The sequence below is a fragment of the Hylobates moloch genome, unplaced genomic scaffold (assembly GCF_009828535.3).
Source record: "Hylobates moloch isolate HMO894 unplaced genomic scaffold, HMol_V3 SCAFFOLD_19, whole genome shotgun sequence".
Lineage (NCBI taxonomy): Eukaryota > Metazoa > Chordata > Mammalia > Primates > Hylobatidae > Hylobates > Hylobates moloch.
In genome coordinates, this window is record NW_026652294.1 from 31,118,236 (window position 1) to 31,136,299 (window position 18,064).

The 18,064-nt window shown below is 63.8% G+C and overlaps 1 protein-coding gene across 5 annotated transcripts in view; it reads right to left on the reverse strand.

Moving 5' to 3' along the window:
- Positions 1–15,464, reverse strand: part of PLXNB2 (plexin B2) — a 31,130-nt gene extending 15,666 nt beyond the window's left edge. For 2 of the 5 annotated variants that reach the window (XM_032138244.2, XM_032138247.2), the window contains exons 1-2: positions 15,346–15,464; positions 2,467–2,519 (exon numbers count right to left, since the gene is read on the reverse strand). The gene's annotated coding sequence lies outside the window, so the exon portion shown is untranslated. Of the gene's footprint in view, positions 1–2,466; positions 2,520–4,323; positions 4,342–8,126; positions 8,187–15,345 lie in introns of those variants that run through there. The other 3 variants (XM_032138245.2, XM_058431505.1, XM_032138246.2) reach the window with 3 other exon arrangements.
- Positions 15,465–18,064: the final 2,600 nt, after the last annotated feature.

The following is an 18,064-nucleotide window of genomic DNA, read 5'->3' on the forward strand; positions in this document are numbered from 1 at the left end:
CTCAGCTACTCCAGAGGCTGAGGCAGGAGAATCACGTGAACCTGGGAGGCGGAGCTTACAGCAAGCCAAGATCGCACCACTGCACTCCCGCCTGGGCAACAGAGCGAGACTCTGTCTCAAAAAAAAAAAAAAAAGTTTTAAGTGTAGAAAAAACAAGCCACAAAATGCAAATGTTTCCACATCCCTGTGTCTCTGACGGCCAGGCTGACCACGATAGCCTGTGACCCATTTCTCAGGTGAAGAAACTGAGGCACGGAGCAGAATTTGCCCAAGGCCACACCGCGGGCATGGGTGGGGCTGGGATTCTGACATGCAGTGGGAGCAGCTTGGCCACTGACCACTGTGTTTCTCCACCCTTTTGACACCCCCCAACCCCCCGGCCTCTGGCCTCCCAGGAGGGGACAGGACGCTCTGCTGCTCCAACCCCCTGGTCTCTGTCCTCCCAGGAGGGCAGGGAGTCCGCTCTGCTGCTCTGTAGCCAGGGGGAGTGTTTCTCCCGAGCCTCGGCTTTGGGTGAAGCTGCATTTACTGGCACAGCCGCCCTCCACCTGCCCGTGGCAACCCCCTGTTCTGACTGCCCGCAAGCTTCCTGAAATCTCTTGAGGTACAACCAAGACACAACCGACTGACAACATCTGAGCCACCCCAGGGCCCGCATGAGTGAGACAGGGCTGCACTGGCCTTCCTGCTCCCTGGGGGTGCGCCCATCAGACAGGCAGCTCCTGCCCGGCACAGAACCCCCTCCCTGCACTGGGGGTTCAGTGCTCAGCTGCTGCCCAGCCCCTGAAGCCCCCTGCCCAACCCCTGGAGCCCCCAGGTGCCCACGAGCACAGCAGCCACTGGGAGAGGTGACCACCCACAGGCTAGGGAGTTCCTGGCTGCTTGGCGGCAGAGAGGCTGGGCAGGGCCATGGGACCCCAGGCTTCGCCAGGATAGGGGTGATCAGCCAGGAGAAGATGCTGGCTTTAGTGAGGGACACGAAGATTCTACAAGCCCACGGGAACCTCTGGGCGTGATCCTGGGGGAGGGGGTTCTATGCCCAGCTCAGCCAGGGTCCCCTGCTGTGGCTCAGTGGCCTGTCCAGGGGAGAGGAGAGGAGGGCACAGGAGTCCCAGGCCTCCAGGAGAGGCCCATAGGCTACAGCCACAGCCCATGGCCCTACCAGGGAGGAGCAGCGCCTGCCCAAAGGCTCCCCAACCCCCGCCGCGCCCCTCCCCTACCCACGGCCACCCGGGGGCAGGTCCCGCAGGCCCCCGCCTTCTAAGTGCACCCAGTGGCGCCAGCGGGGGCAGGCAACATCCAGGCCCCTCAGCCCCACGCCCAGGCCTGCTGCCCTCCCCTCCCGGCCCCGCTCACCCGGCCCGGCCCAGCTCGGCGGCAGTGGTGGCGGCAGCCTCGGCCCGGCGCAGCTCCCGGGAATGAATGGAATGCACCCGCAGCCGGGAGGGGAGCGCGGGGGCGGCGCGGGGTCGGGGCCCACGGTCCCCTCGGATCTGGCTGACCGTGGTGGGGCAGCCTGGTGAACCCTGTGGCACCCCTAGCCCCAGGAAAAGCAATGGCTCTGGGCCCCCGCCAGCCACCCCTCATCCGTCCCCACCAACTTCCACCCAGGGAAGCCACTCACCCACCCGCCAGGGCTGTAGGGGCCCTGGTACAGGAAGAAGGCTCTCCTGTCCCTGCCGGGGGCTGGCACACCCTAAGTGCTCAATAAACACTACCGTGTGCCACCAGGGAAAGCCTGACTCCCAGGGTCCTGCCGGCCCAGGCTTTCCAGGGTGGCAGGCGTGGCTGGGGTGACACCCTACAGGTGGCAGCTGCCTTCTGGTTCCTGGACAAACAAGGCCTCAGGTGACCTGCCTGCCCAGGCCCAGGAGCAAAGGGCAACCCACCGGACCAGCAGCAAAGCTCCGGCGGTGCAGGAGGCGCCAGGCACAGCCAGCTATGCTTCCTGCTGCCTGTGTTCCTGGAACGGGAGGGAGGGCGGGCAGCAGGCACTTCCTGTTTTGAAGCCCTCCTGGGACCCCCACTTACGGGGCTGGCGGGGATTTCCTCAGGCCCTCTGGTGCCTTCCTCCTGGCTGAAGCTCAGAGGGACACTTTCAAGAGGCCACACCAACTCTGGCCCAGAAAGCTTCTGCATAGGCACCGCCCCCCTCACCACACCCCCAATGCTCAGATTCCCAGCCCTAATGTCCCAGAACCCAGTGCTGCAGTCTCACTGCAGACCACTCCACCTGAGCAAAAGCTTGGCCTCAGAGAACCATGGGGGCCTCACAGCGGCTCTGTGGGCTCCCCACTTCCATCCAGGCCAGGCCATGGGAGGGGTGGCAGAGTGACAGGTATGGTTGAAACCTGGCTGGACAGAGCCTCGCAGACACCACATGGCAGTTCTAGATACCTCCAGCCTCCCTGTCCACATAGCCCCAGCCACCCACTGCCTTTCCCAGGTGGGGTGCAGCCCCCTCACCGAGGCTTCAGTGGTCCAGCTCAGTTTCTGCTCCAGGCCAGCATCGAGATTCTCTAGGAGGCAAAAGAGAGACGCCGGTCACAAGAGGAGCCCGGTCTGCTGTGGAGCCCCTAACTCTGTCCCATGCTGGCGGGGGTTGGGGGAAGAAACATCCCACAGGACCCCATCTGGCCTTTGCCTTCCCTCTGGTCCCTGCACAACTCCTTCCTCAGACACCTCCAGGGCTCCTGGCACTCCCCTCTGTCAGGCGCTTTCTGCCTGTTTAAACTAGGTATGGCTATTACTTTGCTTAAAATAAAAGTTGCTTTCTGAGGCCGGGTGTGGTGGCTCACGCCTGTAATCCCAGTACTTTGGGAGGCTGAGGCGGGAGGATCATGAGGTCAGGAGATCGAGACCATCCTGGTGAACACAGTGAAACCCCGTCTCTACTAAAAATACAAAAAAAAAATTAGCTGGGCCTGGTGGCGGGCGCCTGTAGTCCCAGCTACTCGGGAGGCTGAGGCAGGAGAATGGCATGAACTCGGGGGGCGGAACTTGCAGTGAGCGGAGATGGCGCCACTACACTCCAGCCTGACTTCGTCTCAAAAAAACACTTGCTTTCTGAAAAATATGCACACCCATGGTCCTGAAATTTCACTTACTAGCTGTGTGGCCTTGGGCAAGTTACTTAACTTCTCTATGCCTCATTCTCCATCTGTGGAATGGAGACAGAATAGTGAGCTACCCCCAGGGGTTTATAAGGACTAAATGAATTCATTCACAAAAAGCCTCAGAGTGTTACAGTGTAGCATTCAGCAATGCTTGCTATTGTATCTTCACTTGCTATTGTATCTTCACTTGCTATTGTATCTTCTAGCTCTGGATAAACACCGACTATACCCACAGGAAGGCACAGACCCAGGGTGCTTCTCGGCATGGTTGGCTTTAGTGAAAATTTGGCAGCCACCCAGCATCCCACCAGAGGATACTGTGGAAGACTACATGGTAGATGCATGTGCGTCTGTGCTGACTCTGATGGGCAAGTCTGGGTGCAGTATTTGGCCCCATCCATCTCTGAGAGGCTCCAGAAGCCCTCAACCCAAATTTAAAATAGTGGCCGGCTAAGGCTGGGTGCAGTGGCTCACATCTGTAATCCCAGCACTTTGGGAGGCTGAGGCGGGTGGATCACGAGGTCAGGAGTTCGAGACCAGCCTGAGCTGAGGCGGGTGGATCACGAGGTCAGGAGTTCGAGACCAGCCTGACCAACGTGGTGAAACCCCATCTCTACTAAAAATACAAAAATTAGCCAGGCATAGTGGCACGTGCCTGTAATCCCAACTACTCAGGAGGCTGAGGCAAGATAATCGCTTGAACCCAGGAGACGGAGGTTGCTGTGAACAGAGATCCTGCCACTGGGCTCCAGCCTGGGCAACAGAGTGAGACTCCGTCTCAAAAAAAGGAAAGAAAAGAAAAGAAAATAGTGGTGAATTTTGGGAGCAAGGAGGAGGCCACTGCAGTCCAGCCCAGGCCAGAGTGAGACTGTCTCAAAAAATACACACACACACACCCCACAACAAAAAAGTTCAAGGAACTTGAACTAGACCATGAACTGGCCGCGTGTGGTGGTGCAGCCTGGTGCAACCTGGTGAAGTCCCAGGTACTGAGGAGGCTGAGGCAGGGTAGCTTGAGCCCCGGAGGTCTAGCCTGCAGTGAACTGTGATTGTGGGCAACAGAGCGAGACCTTGACTCTAAGATTAAAGCAAAACACAAGTTTAAGACTATATTTACATATTGCTTGTCTAAATAAGAAGCTGAGCCAGGCGCGGTGGCTCACGCCTGTAATCCCAGCACTTTGGGAGGCTGAGGCGGGCGGATCACCTGAGGTTGCAGTGAGCTGAGATCACACCATTGCACTCCAGCCTGGGGAAAGAGCAAGACTCTGTCTCAAAAAAAAAAAAAAAAAAAAAAAGGAAAAGGAAAAGAAAAGAAAGAAAGAAAAGAAGGTAGGCTCCACTCTGCCTCAGGATGTGACTCTCCAGGCCCTCAATAGCCACCCCTACAACCAAGGTTCAGCTACTGAATCCTGCTCAGGCCCCAGGGTCCACTCCAGCCTGGCCAGGTTGGGTGCCAGCAAAGCGCCTCCTCCCGCAGGGCCAGGCCCCACTCTCCTCCCACCCCACCAGGATCCTCATGTGCCCTGTGCAGCGGGACCCAGGATTGCACATGCGGTGATACCAGCGGGGGGCGGCGGGAAGGGAGGTGAGCGCCACAGCTGTGCATGGACTGGGCTACCCTGCTGCACAGGTAAGGGTTAACCCGGCCAAAGGGCTGGGGAGAGGGTGAGGTTTGGGGGGCAGAGAGTCTCCTTTCGACCTGAGACTCAACAGCACTTTCGTGAAAAGGGCGAAAGGCTGCTCCTCTGGCAAACTCAGAAGCCAAAGCACAGGGCAGCACCAGGTCTCCTGAGAAAGCCGGGACCCGCAGGGACTGGAGATTGCAACTCCTGACGGAGGTGGCAGCCATGGCGGTGGCACGGTGCCCCCAGACCTGCCACCTTGAAGGGATGCCACATCGGCCTGTGTGCCCCTGTGCCCACCCCCTCAGCCTCCTGCAGCCCCCAAACTTCTCCCTGCAGCACACCCCCAGGCGTGGGGGCGGGAGCAGCCAAGGTCAGGGGAGGCTGGCCTCCTCCCCGCCCACCCCGCACACCCTCGAACAACCTCCCCTGAGTGATCGATCCACTCAGGAAGCCAGAGGCAGGGCCTATACTCCACTCTCCTGGAGGGGGCTTCCTGCCGTCCTCTTCCCTGGCCCTCACAGTGGAGGACGGCCATGGATGTCCCCTCCCACAGAATAACACCAGGATCCCTCCACTCTCAGCCTGGGGCCCTTCCTGGCCCAAGTCTACCTCCTCTGCCCGGCCTCTGGCTTCTCCCACCTCCATCCATCTTGCCCTCAACACTGAGCCAGGCTCCATCTCCTGCTCACAGGATTCCCGCTTAGCTATCCCAGAAAAAGGAGTTTCTTCCTTAGGTGGCTGAGGTCACACCTGACGCTGCTGCACGCAGGGACCTCGAGGCCTGAACTCCAGAGCCAGACCAGTGAGTTCACACCCCAGCTCTGTCACATTCTAGCTGGCTCATGCGGGCCATTCAGAAAGCTGCTCTGTGCCTCAGTTTCTCTATATGTAATCTGGGGGTCATTATGGCGCCCACCTCAGAGGGCTGCCTTGAGGTTGAATGGGTGTGGAAGTCTTTACAGCTGTGCCCACCACTCAGAGAACACTGCCTCACAACATTCCCACGTCTGTGTTCACTGTGCTCCCTGGAAAGCCCCTGTCCATCCTTTAGACCCCGAGACACCCGCCCTAACCCAGCCCCTGAGGCACTGGCCTTGCTCTGTGGTCTATGGTCCTCACCGACAGGCCCCAGCTGCCCCCCAACCCTGCCCCAACAAGTCCAAACACTGCATCTGGTCACTGGGCACCTGCTGTTCCAAGCTCAGTGAGCCGGGAAGCGGTGGTGACATGCAGGGGCAGGAGCCCAAAAGAACACCTGCCCCTGCAGGTCACCTGCAGGCCAACAGAGCAGAAGGGTCTCCTCTCCCAACCAGAACTCCGATGCGGGCCAAGGGCAGCACAGGGATGCTGGGCTTCCCCCCTACAACCTAGACAGCCTGGGAGGCAGCAGGAGCTACTTGCTGGCTGGCACCTGTGGCCCCCTCCTCGGGTCCCTTTTTTTTTTCTGACCAGCAGCCCCCAGGCCCCTTGCACAGGCTGAGTCTGGTCCCCGCCCCTCCCACCAGGTAAAGGTAAACAAGAGGCATCTCAGGGGGAAGGACAGAGCCCTACTCCAGATGAGGCCAAGAGTAGGGGCTGCCAGGTCCCCCAGCTCCTGCCAGCCTTGGTTCTGAGACCGCCCCAAGTCTTGGCCGCACTGTGAGATGGTTCCAGAGGGGACTAAAATTGGGGGTTCTCTGCCTTTCAGTATTTTCAAGCAAACAGACTGAGCCATTCTTTTCTTTTCTTTTTTTTGAGACAGGTCTCACTCTGTCACCCGGGCTGGAGTGCAGGGGCATGATCTTGGATCACTGCAACCTCCGCCTCCCGGGTTGAAGCGATTCTCCTGCCTCAGCCTCCCGAGTAGCTGGGACTACAGGTGCATGCCACCACGCCCAGGTAATTTTTTGTATTTCAGTAGAGATGGGGCTTCACCATGTTGCCCAGACTGGTCCCGAACTCCGGAGCTCAGGCAATCCACCCGCTTTGGCCTCCCGAAGTGCTGGAATTACAGGCGTGAGCCACCACACTCAGCCAGACTGAATCATTCTTAATGCTAAAATCAAACCAGCACAAAGCAGTCAGGCCCAGTGGGAGGACAGGCCCAGCTTGGGGGCTGCTCTTGGCCAGACCAGGCTGTGGGCTCTGGCACGGAAACCAGAGAGGGCAGGGGCCAGAGGAGCGGGCAGAGGAGGTGCATGAGCAGCGGCCCAGCAGGGGCCAAGATGGGGATCCAGGCAGCAGCAGCCATGGAGAACTAGGACAGCTCAGGCCTAGGCCTGGGAGGACGGGAGGGGGTGGCATGAGCACCTAGGACATGGGCGGTGGAGCAGGCAGGGGTCCTAGGGCTGTGCGGCCCTCCAGGGCTCAAAGGATTGGGATGGACACAGGCCCTGCACGGGGCGGGGAGAGGAGGGCCCAGTGCGGGGGCGGGGGAAGCAGCCTCGGACAAAGTGAGCGATTGGCTGCCCCAAGCACAGGCCAAGGCGCGTCTGAGAGTGGCTGTCCCGGAACGGGGCGACAGGCGTCACAGAGAAGCCAGGGAGGCCCCGCAGCCAGCAGCCAGGGGGCCGGGCCAAAGCTAGCGACACACGCAAATCTGCAATTAGCCCAGAGCGCTAAACAAATCAGAGGAAACAAAACAGACGCGCCGGCGAATCCCAGCCTCCGCTGTTTTCAAAACAAGCGCGAGGGGGGCGCCGCGGGGCGGGGGGTGGGGGGTCGGCAAGGACCCCAGCCGCCCCTCCCCGCAGCACCGCGCCCGTGGGTAGACGCGGGGAGGGACTGGTTCGAGAGCGCGCGGGAGACCCGGCGAGGGAGAGACCAGCGGCCCCGCCACCCAGCCCCACCCGCCGGTGACCCGGGTCAGAGTTCAGCCCAGGAGGCGGGGGGCGGCCCCCCGGAGCCAGCGCGGCGGGGAGCGGCGCCTCCTGGGTGGGTCTGCGAGCCCGGTACCCGGCCAGAGCCGAAGGCGGGCACCCTGGCCTGTGTGGAGCGCCCTGGACTATTCCTCCCAGGCCGACCCAGGTGGCACAGCCCCTCCTCCGGCGCCGGCGCCGCCAGACTCCCCGGAGGGCACAGAACGGTTGCCCGGGAGCCAGGGGCAAAGCGCGCCCGGGGCCAGGAAGCGCGGGGACTAGGCCCGGGCCTCCTCGGCGCCGCCCACTGCCCCCCGCGAGCCCAAGCTCCACGGCCACCTCCCGCGCCCTCCCGGGGACTCCGGCGCCCCGTCCGCCCCTCGGCCCCGCGCACCTGGAGGGAGCACGTGGCCGCCTGTGGGACAAACCTCACCAGGCCGGGGACCCAGGACGCGCGGGCGGGTGGGAGCCTGACCCGAGTAACAATGCCGGCGGCGGCGACAGTCACACGAGCGCAGGAGACGTCGTCCCCGCGGGGCGCTCACCTGGCGTCAGGCACATCGGATCGCACAGCCGGCCATTACCTAAGTCCTCCGGGCCGGGGAAGGGGCTCGGGGAGCGGCTCCGCCCCGCCGATGGTGGCTCCGCCCGTGCCCCGGGTCGGTCTCAGGGCTCGGCCCCTCCCGGCCCAGCTGCCAATCATGCACGACCCTGCCCGGAGCAGCCTCCCGCAGGACTCTGGACCCAGGGTCAAGGCCAGACTCACCCGGGTCAAAGGCCGAGCGCTCCCGGCACAATCCGACCCAGGAGCTGGGGTGGGGCGGGGCGGGACTCCAGGGACAGACTGACGTCAAGGCCTGAGCCTCGCGTCAGCGTCTACAGCGATCCCCGCTGGACTCTCGGCTGAGGACCCCTCCCAGGTGGAGGCCGTCGCACCCCTTCTCTACCAGCCTGGTTCCAGGGCGGGGCTCCTACTTTGGGGCCAGCCTCCCCTGCAGTCTGGGCTCTGGGTCCCAGCAGGAAAAGTCACCCTGGCTGGTGGCAGCGATGGGGCCACCAGCCCAGGATCCTGGGGGTGCCCCATGAAGCCCCAGGTCCTCCTGTCACCTGCTCCAGCCGAGTCAGTCACAGCCCCCACTGGTCCACACCTCCTGATGCACCCAGGCCACCTGGTACCCAGGGCCTCTGTATCTTGCCCTGGCCCTCAGGCACCCCCTGAGCTCACCTGGCCATGCCCAAGGGGCCTACCCCAGCCCCCTCTCCACCTCTGCACCAAGTGCAGCCCCTGTATATGGTGGGTCCCTAGACTGGGGCCCCAGGCTGCCCTCCCATCCCAGTTGTGAGGCCTTCAGCCTCCTCTCTGGCCACGGCCCACTGGCACATCTGAAGGATGGTCCTCCCCAGCCCTCAGACAGAAGGTGGGATCCAGCTGGCTATGGCGGCCTGTCCCCACATGACCAGGACTGCAGAACCACCTCTCTCCTCAACCACCCCTTTTGGGGTCCCAGCCCCCATCCTGTCCAGCCTGGGCACAGCTGCAGCCCCCTCTTGCTACACAGCAGTCCTTCGGGTCAGAAAGCTGGGCTGTGCAACGAACCCACCGATGTCTCCGTGCTTCCTGAGGACCTCCCGCGGGAGGGGCGGGCACTGCCAGGCGCTCCGGGCACACACATGAGGCCGGTGGCCACTGCAGGAACCACCAGCTCATCAGGACAGGACATGCGGTCAGACAGCAGGCGGCTACGGAGGGACTCTCGTGGGATTCTGGGGCTCAGTCACTCGGAGTCTCTCCTGAAAGGAGGCCTCCCGGCCCACCGGTGCCCAGCCCCACCTGCAGGCTCTCCTCTGAGTGGCCCCCATGCATCTCCCCCTTTCCAGCTCAACCCCGCAGCAGCCGGCTGCTCAGAGACCAGGTCCTGCCTGGATGCAGCTGGCTCAGGACCAGCCCCCACCCACAGCCCCCTTCTCACCCCCGGGGTGGGCGTTGGGGGGTGGACGGGTGAGGCCCCAGCCAGTGAGCAGTAAGCAAGGCCTGTAATCTCCCCGTCAGCCTGTCAGCGCCTCAGCGGTCACCCCAGCCCCGCCTCGCCCATCACCGCTGAACCCCACAATTAGCTTGGGGCGCTGCGCCAAGCCTGTGTGCCAGACACCACTTGCACACATGACCACACATGTGCAGACACACACGGCTGGGTTCTGCTGGAAAAGCCCTGCCTACAGAGTCTCACCCCAACACCCAGAACTCGTCCCCAGTACAAAGAGCCTGGGAGAGATGCCTCAGGCTGGGGCACTTGGGCTGAGAGGGGCAGTGGGGCTCTCAGAGCCCAGCGTTGCCTGGAGCCCCGAGGGAGGGGCCATGTGTGGCATGGGAGGAGGGGGGTGGGGGCAAAGCCGTCTCAGCAGAGGAGAGGGGCTGTGTCTGCCCAGGATGAGTTGGGGGTGGCATGGGGGAGGGGAGCGGGGGCAGGGCCGTCTCAGCAGGGGAGAGGGGCTGTGTCTGCCCAGGATGAGCTGGGGGCTGGTGAGGCATAGGGTGTTGGGCAGGACCTGGGTCCAGGCCAAGGGTGAGGCAGCCCAGGATGTGGGCTGGGCCCCGCAGGGGCAAACACTCAGGGCTTTGGGAGGCCAGAGGGACCGGGATTTCCCAATGAGGAAATGCCCATCTCAGAGTGGGGGCAGGACAGTGAGTGGGAGGTGATGCCCGTGGCTGGAGCTGTGTGGGGAGGTGGGTGCCCCTGGAGGCCAGGTCCAGCCCCTTGCCCCACGTGGGAGCTTGCTCTGTTCATGGTGGAGCTGAGGACTTCGAACCCTCCAGGGCCTGGTCAAGAGCCACTGTGCCCCAGGTCTAGATGCGGAACTGGGGGACCCTCCAGCGAGCTTTGCTGGGCCTGGGCGGCCTGCCTGGGGCACCCCGCCTTCCTGCCCTCCTCCCTAACATCCTTTTCTCCTGAGGTTCCTCAGGGTGGTCACCAGATCAGGCTGGGTGCCAAGATGGGAGTGGGGAGGCCAAGCCCCTCAGCTCCCCTGGCCAATCTCTGAGGCTGAGAGGGAGTGGGGGGGCCATGCTGGAGCACCTCCCTCTCACCACCTGCCCCTTGCCCCTGTCAACTGCTGGCTCCACTTAAAATAGCTTCTCCCCCTCGCTGGTGGGAAGGAGGCCCAGGGCCCCGGCTCAGCAGTGTTCTGTGCCCTCCATCTCCTCCAAAGCAGGCCCCAGCTCTGAAAACACACCTGGCAGGGCTGGGATCCAGAGTCCTCACCTCCTGCTGGTCCTCAAACCCCACTCTCCATGGCTGGGTCCCTGAAAGACTTGGATTACCCTCAAGCCCCCGCCATCCCACCAAGCTGTGGCCCCCGTGCCACCCTACCACGTCTGAGTCACACAGGCCCAGGCCTCCCTTGCTTCCCCCAGGAGAGACCCCCCACACTCCTGCTTCTGGCCTGTCCTCAGAGCCCCAGAACTCACCTAGGTTCAAAACCAGACCCCAGGTGAGGACGAAGCATGGACCCCAGGCAGGTGCAGTGACAATCACAGAGCACGCTCCTCCCACGGCCACCCACGCAGCCTGAGGCATAGCCCCCTGGAAACTGCCTCGGCCTTCAGCACCCCACTTCAGACCAGCAGGGCAGGGGGGTTCCTCCTCTGAGAAGCCCTCAAAGCTGCCTGGAAGGAGCGGACAGTGCCCCCAGCTGCCAATCTGACAGGTGGCCCAATCTGTCTCTGAGCAGGTGGCATGCTGGCTCTGGGACCCCAGACCAGAGCAGGAGGTCACTGGGAAGAGCCGCAGCCCTGCACAGGGCTCGTGGGCAGGAACCATCCCAGCCACGGGAGCAGACGCTCTTGCCTGGCCCCTCAGGGGGGCCGTGTTCACACGGGAGGCCTTCTCAGAGGTGGACACCAAGCACTTTTCCTCTTTCTTGCGCTTGCTGCGGGACTCAGCTGGGGCAGCATCAGGCCCAGAGATCGGTGCTGGACACTGTGGCTCCACCCAGGGTCCCCCATGGAAGCTGCTGACCAGCTGTGCCAGAGGGGCCGAGGGCCCTATCCCCAGGAGCCCAGTCCCTGCCCCTGCTGCTGCTGCTGCTGGGACCCTGCTGACAGAGCTGGGGGCTGAACCTCCCTCTCCTGCCCCAGGCCTGGGCCGGGACTCAGCCGGCACCGAAATGAGGAACTATTGGCTTTCAGAAGCCAGGAGAACTTAAGGGGCTGAGGAAGAGAGCCGGACCTGCCCCCAAGCGCCCTGATCCCAGCCCAGGGCAGTCTCCTCCCTCACCTAGCCTGGGACATGAGGCAGCTCAGGTGTGGCCTCGGGGGCCACCCCCAGGGAAGGCCACCAACCATAGCGGGGCCGCGGTGTGGGCTGGCCTCTGGGTGTGAAGGGCTCCAGGATCTGCGCTGCAGAGGCAAGACTGTGCGAAACAGAACCCCCAGCTCCAAGGCCAGGCCAGCCCCCAGGCTCCTCCCCAGACACAGACATCCCCACGGGGTGGGGCAGACCTGCAGTACCACCAGGGGCAGCCTGCCCCACCATCCCCGGCACCACTGGGCCTGGGGCCAGTCACTGTCACAGGTTCATGAATTTCACAGGGCAGGGCGGATCCACTGGGGGGGCGGGGTGCCAGTGTTCAGGGCCAGATGGGAGGGGCCCATCCAATCCCTTCACACGCCTGGTCTTCAGAGAGAAGGCTTCTGAGCTAGGAGGGCCGCTGTGTCAGGGCCTGGCTTGAGGCCACACCTGTGGCTGGGGGAGCCCAGAACAGTGCAGGGTCCTTCCCTGGTTGGCAGAGAGAGGCGGGGGTCCTTACAATCCAGGGGTATGGGAAGAAGCAGGCCCTGTGTCAAGGGATGTGAAACCACAGAAAGGAAGAAGGTGGAGGAACCTCGTGTAGCCCAGAAAGAGGGAAGCTAGGGCAGCTGCCTCCCCGGGGCCCCACAGCCCGAGCACCCCCCACCAGCCAAGGCTCTGACCCACCCTCCCCATCCTGTAATTAGTCAGAGACCCAGCCCCACCCCACCCACAGCCCCGCCCCAAACACAAACAGCCACTACCCCTGAGGGAGGGAGGGGCTCTGGCCAGCCCCAGCTTCACTGAATCTCCCACCCCCAGAGAACCTGGATCTGCCTCACAGAAGGGAGGTCAAGGTTGGGGGGCCCCTTGCTGGCCACTGGGTGAGTTCTGAGCAGCTCACTACCTCATCCCCAAACCGTGTCCAAGGCGGGCTCTGGGCACAGGAGGTTCCCCGCCAACTTCCAAGGAGGGCGGCCAGGCTGCAGCCAGAGGGACGGAGGCATGAGCTGAGTGAGAAATCCCAGCTCAGGGGAAGGCAGCCCTCGTGGCAGAGGCCTGGCATCCAAGTGCCTGCCTAGCTCAGAGAAGGCACAATATGAGGGGCCGGAAGACACGGCCTCTCCCAGCCAGTGCACCCCTGCCCATGCCCACGTCCCAGGGGGACCATCAGTTGTGGCTGGCACAGGGTGAGGCAGGGGGCAGGACATGGTGAGCACGGTGAGCAGTGCTGGGCTGGGAGGAGGACTGTGCCATATGGGCCCTCCTCACCACCTTCCAATCCAATCTCTTCTGCTCCACTTCCCTGGGCCGGGGCCAAGCCCCTGGGCTTTCTGCACTTGGGGCCAGCTGCCGGCTCCACCTCCCCGATGTGGTCCCCATGCAGGCTGCTGGGCACACGCCCCGGGTGCACACACAGCATGGATGGACCCAGAGCGCCAGGCAACCACAGCCCTGGGCACACAGCATCGCAGATGACTCTTCACACAGACCTATCTCTGGCCTCAGTCTCCCCACCTGCAGAACGGGCTCACAGGCGCCATATCCAAGGGGGGTCGTAGGTGAGGACTAGCTGTTGGAGGGGCTTGGAGAGAGGCTGGTCCATTAGTCAGGAGCTCAACAGGGAGTCAGTTTGGGCAGGAGGGCCCCCTGAGGGAGACCCCAGTGCCCTCCCTAGCAGCCTAGCCTCGCTCCTGCCTGCTCCTCCCTGGCATGCACAGGTCACTGGCACAGGATGTGTCCCTGAACTTGGGCCTGGAGGGTACCTCAGAGGCTCTTCAGACCACCGTTGAGGCTTCTCGGGGCGAGGGGGTCCCTGGGTGGGCCCAGAGCTCCTCCTGTCCCATGGTCTCCCCCAGAGGGGCCTGCTGGGGCCAACCTTGGGGCTTTCTCCAACCCAAAGGTGACGCATCTTCTCCCCGCCCAGTCTGGGCAGCTGCAGTAGAAAGTGGCAGAGCTGCCCGGACTTGCCTGTCGTCCTCCTGGGGCCCTCAACCCACGGCCCGGAAGTGGATCCCTCTCCCACGCTGCAGCCTCCCGCTTCGGGTGGCTGGACACGGCTGGATAATCCAAAATAATTCTTTCTTGGCAGGCAGCCGGTGGGGGAGGGGGACTCACATTCCAAACCCTTGTTTTTCTCAGTAACTTCCCTCCTCTACTGGGGCAAGGAACCCCTGGCCAGACCTCAGGCCTCCCAGACCCCCCGGGACAGAGGTGGGCCCCCCATAGGTACCGTGGGAGGACTCAGATGTGCCAGGCCCACCTGCCTGCTTCTCAGTCGGCTCCGAGGATTTCTATGCAACACGCAAAAAGCTGACTCGCCACAAAAATATGCCCGCTGGCCCTGCCCTCCGGGGGACCCTCACCTCTGGGCAGGAAAGGGAGGGCTCCTCCCACCAGCTGTTCAGCTGCTCCGTGCCAGGGTCATCTGGGCATGGGGCAGGCTGACAGCCCCCACTTCCCGGCAGCCTCGCTCTCCCACCCGCAAAGGGCTCCTGAGGAAGCTCAACTTTAAAGCCTCACAGGCTGCGCGGAGCCTCCAAGCAGGGGCCGAAGTCAAACATTAAGTGGGGTGGGGGGTGAGGGGGTCCAGGGAAGGTGGGGCCCAGGGAGCCCTCCAGGCCCCCGAGATCTGCCGCGTTTGGGGCCCACCCTCACGCCCTGTCCTGACTCTGCCACAGCCCAGAGTGGGCAGACAGACCTCTTTCTTCCTTTCCCAGGGAGCTTCGGGAAGAGAAATCAAGGGCCTGGCAGGAAGCTCCAGGGCTCCGGGGCTCTGAGACCCCCAGATGACAGGGGGAGGCGGGCTCCCCAGATCTGCCGAATAGCCCGACCAGGGGCGCTGGCAGGGCAGGGGCTTCCTGCAGGAGCAGGGTGCCGAGGGGCAGGGTCAGCAGGGGACAGGCAGGGCCCGCGCCCCTGCTTCTAAGACTTGCTGTGTCTCGGGGTGTCCACCCAGACGCCACCCTGGGAACCGCGAGGAGGCCCAGGCCGTGGGGTCTCGCCAGGTGCGGGTGCTCTCCGCCCTGGTCCCCCCGCGCCAAGCAGGCCCCAGGGGGTGCGGGGACGGCCCCCGGGAGCTCGGGCAAAGCCAGGCTCCTGTGCCGCTGAGCCTGGGGCCGGCCCAGAGCACCCGCACCGCGGGACCATCTCCGCTCGGCGCACGGAGCTCGGCGGCTGAAGAGTGAGAGGCAGGCGCGGAGAAGCGATCCGACGCGGCTCCGGAGGGACGCGCAGCCCCCGCCGGCCGGGCCCGTCCCCCGAGTCCCCACCGGGAAGGGCGTGGGGCGGGAGCGGCCCGGGCCTCGCCGGATGGACCGACGGACGGGGCCCAGGCCCCGGGAGCCCTCCGCGGAGCCGCAGCCACCTCAGGTCCCCGGGCCCGAGCGCGGCAGGCCCGGGCGGAGCGGCGCTGACGGCGAAGCCCCCCCCCCGCCCAGCGAGACGTCCCCGCAGCCCAGTCCCCCGAGCTCGGTACCTGCACGTCCGCCGCCAAGGCTCGATGGCGCCCGGGCCGCGCTCGGCGCTGCGCTCCGGCCCGCGCTGCTGCCATGGAGACGGGGCCTTTGTGTGGCCGAGGAGGGGCCGGAGCGCGCGGGAGCTGCCGGCCCCGCCCCCGACGAGGGAGAGGAGGGGAGGGCGGGGAGAACAGGAGAAGGGGAGAGAGGGAGAGGGAAAGCGGAGGGGGAGAAGGAGGGGGAGGGGGAGGGGGAACGGGGGGAGGGGAGGGCAGAAGAGAACGGGAGGGGAGGGGCTGGGTCTGCGCTTCCCGCGCGCCCCCCATGTCTCCCCGGCCCAGCGGCCACAGCATAGTCTGGCAGGTTCAGGCACCCCAGTTCAGACCCAGGTTCAGCCAGGGCAGCACCCTGCCCACCATGCCGCCGTCCAGGAAGCACGAGCACCCCCACAGGAACCCCGCAGGTCTGAAGGGAGCCCAGGGCCTGGCGCTAGGGGAGGGCATTATGGGTGCACTGTTGCCCGGCCAGAGGAACATGAGATGAGGGTCCCTGCCAGTATTGAGATGGGTGGGCACCAGACCCTCACCCCCAGACTGGAAGCAGACCAGTCGCTCCCCTGCGACTTTCAGGGGTGGGGGCTGCTGGACTTTGACCCTTTCCCAGGGGTCTCAGGCCCTCAACGTCGCACGGTAAACCGGGACCTGGAGATGGCCCTCCCAGCACATCCCTGGCCTCCAGCAGCACCTCGGGACGCTGCACCTAGGACCCCACCTGGTCCTTCAGGGCTGGGAGGTGGGTGGGCCGAGACTTCTTTCTGGGGGTTCTGGTTTCTGGGACAGAGCTGGCCCCACTTCTGGCATCCCAGGCCCCAAGTCCTGGCCCCAGTGCTCCTGGGGTCCCCTGGGCTTGAGAAGAGGTGGCGAACCCTCTGCAGGGCCAGACCTTGGAGCATGCCTCCACTGCCCTCCTAAGACTGGATGTGCTGAGCAGGAGACAGAAGCATTCCCCAAGCCCTCACCCTTGCCCCCACCCTGGGTCACCCCTCCCTGGGGCCCGCCTTCCACCCAGACCTGCCCCATCCTTGCAGCTGGTCAGCTTCCTCCTGTCCCCAGGCAGGCATCCCCTCCTCCTCTGCTTCCCCCACCCGGGATCTGCCCGCCACATCCTGACAAACTCCCCCAGCCTGACTTAGTTCTATCGGTCTCTGCCTTCTCCCACCCTCAAGCAGCCAGGCCTTGTTCCTGCCCAAAATCTTCCCTTGGGCCTTGAACCACAATCCACATCACGGCCAACCTCCCCTTCACTGCAGAGGACCCCAAAATTACCAGGGTCTGACGAGATTGCCAACTTTTTATCAAAAAAGGAAAAGACAAGGTCCAGTCACAAAAGGACATTTTAATACCAAAACTGTGGGAAGGCCACTATTCTAGACTAAAAGGGAGTCTTTAAATAGCCAGCAGGAAGCTTGAGGGTGAGCAGCTGTCCTTCCTGTCCCTAAGCAGGCCCTGTGTGCACCCTCAGCCCCTAGCCCCACTCCAGACCGGCTCCCAGCCCTCTCCACCCTCTAGGTTCTGCGGTCCCTGTCCTTCGGGAGGCCTGTGACCACAGCAGTCCTCACCCTCGCCAACCAAGTTCTGCCCAGCAAGCCCTCTTGCCTGCGGGGGCTGGCACTCTGGCCAGGGGTGGAGCTGTCTGGACCTTCCTGCCTCTTCACTGACTGCCCCTGGCCTGGTGTGCGTGGGGTGGGGAGGGCCATGACCCAGGCCTGGACTGAGGCTCAGCCAACTCAGAGCAGCCCTGACGCTGGGGGGCCACAGGAGGCATCAGGACAGATGGAGCTGGCAGGTCTCCACGCCCAGCCCCCACCCATCCACCCCAGGCCTCTTCTGCATAGGTGCGGACAGGCCCTGAGGAAGAGGGGCTGGGACACTACCCCCCACCTTAGCCTTGGCTTCTGCCCAGGGCAATGCTGGCCACCCGGACCGCTTCCCCCCGCCCCCCGCCAAGGTCCCCCCTCGCCCACCACTACGCGGCCTCACCAGGGCCCTCCAGGGAAATCTGCGTGTGCATTTCTGGATATACAGTGGCCACGGTCCCTGGGGGCTCCTCAGAGACCAGCCTGAAACCCCTCCCCTGCAGCCTTGTGGGTCTGCAGCCCTCTGTGCTGTGCAGCAGCCCTCAGAAAGCCAAGTGAGCCAAGACTGTGGTGTGGGGAAGCACATGCTGCCATGGTCCTTGGGGTGCACTCCCCAAAGTGGGGTCACAGTTGTGAGAGGGGCGGGTTGTCTTCCCAAGCTGCCCCGACACCTTGAAGTGCTGGTCCTCAGGGGGCTGGTCACCAGCACAAGGCTTTTGCAGAGGGCCCTGGTGGAGGGCAGCTGATGGCAGGGCCTGTACTGGCCCCCAGGCCCCATCTTATGGAGGTCAGTGTCCAAGCTGGCCACACAGGAGGTGCCAGCATCTCTGCAGACCCTCTAGAGACCAAGCCCTCAGTAGGGAGGCTGGTCCCCCCGTGCTACAGTCGGGAGGCCCAAGCTGCATTTGGGGCCAGGACCTTTCTCACTCTTGGGTCCCTGGCTTGCCCCTGCCCCAGAACAGGTTTGCCGTCTCGGACTCTACGTATTCTGTTTAACGTGGTCACGTCCTCGGACCCTGCACCAGACATCTGGGGCCTGACAGCTCCCCTTTGTCACCCTCCCGGCTGCCTCAGTGTCTTGTCTGTAGAATGGGGACAGGGAC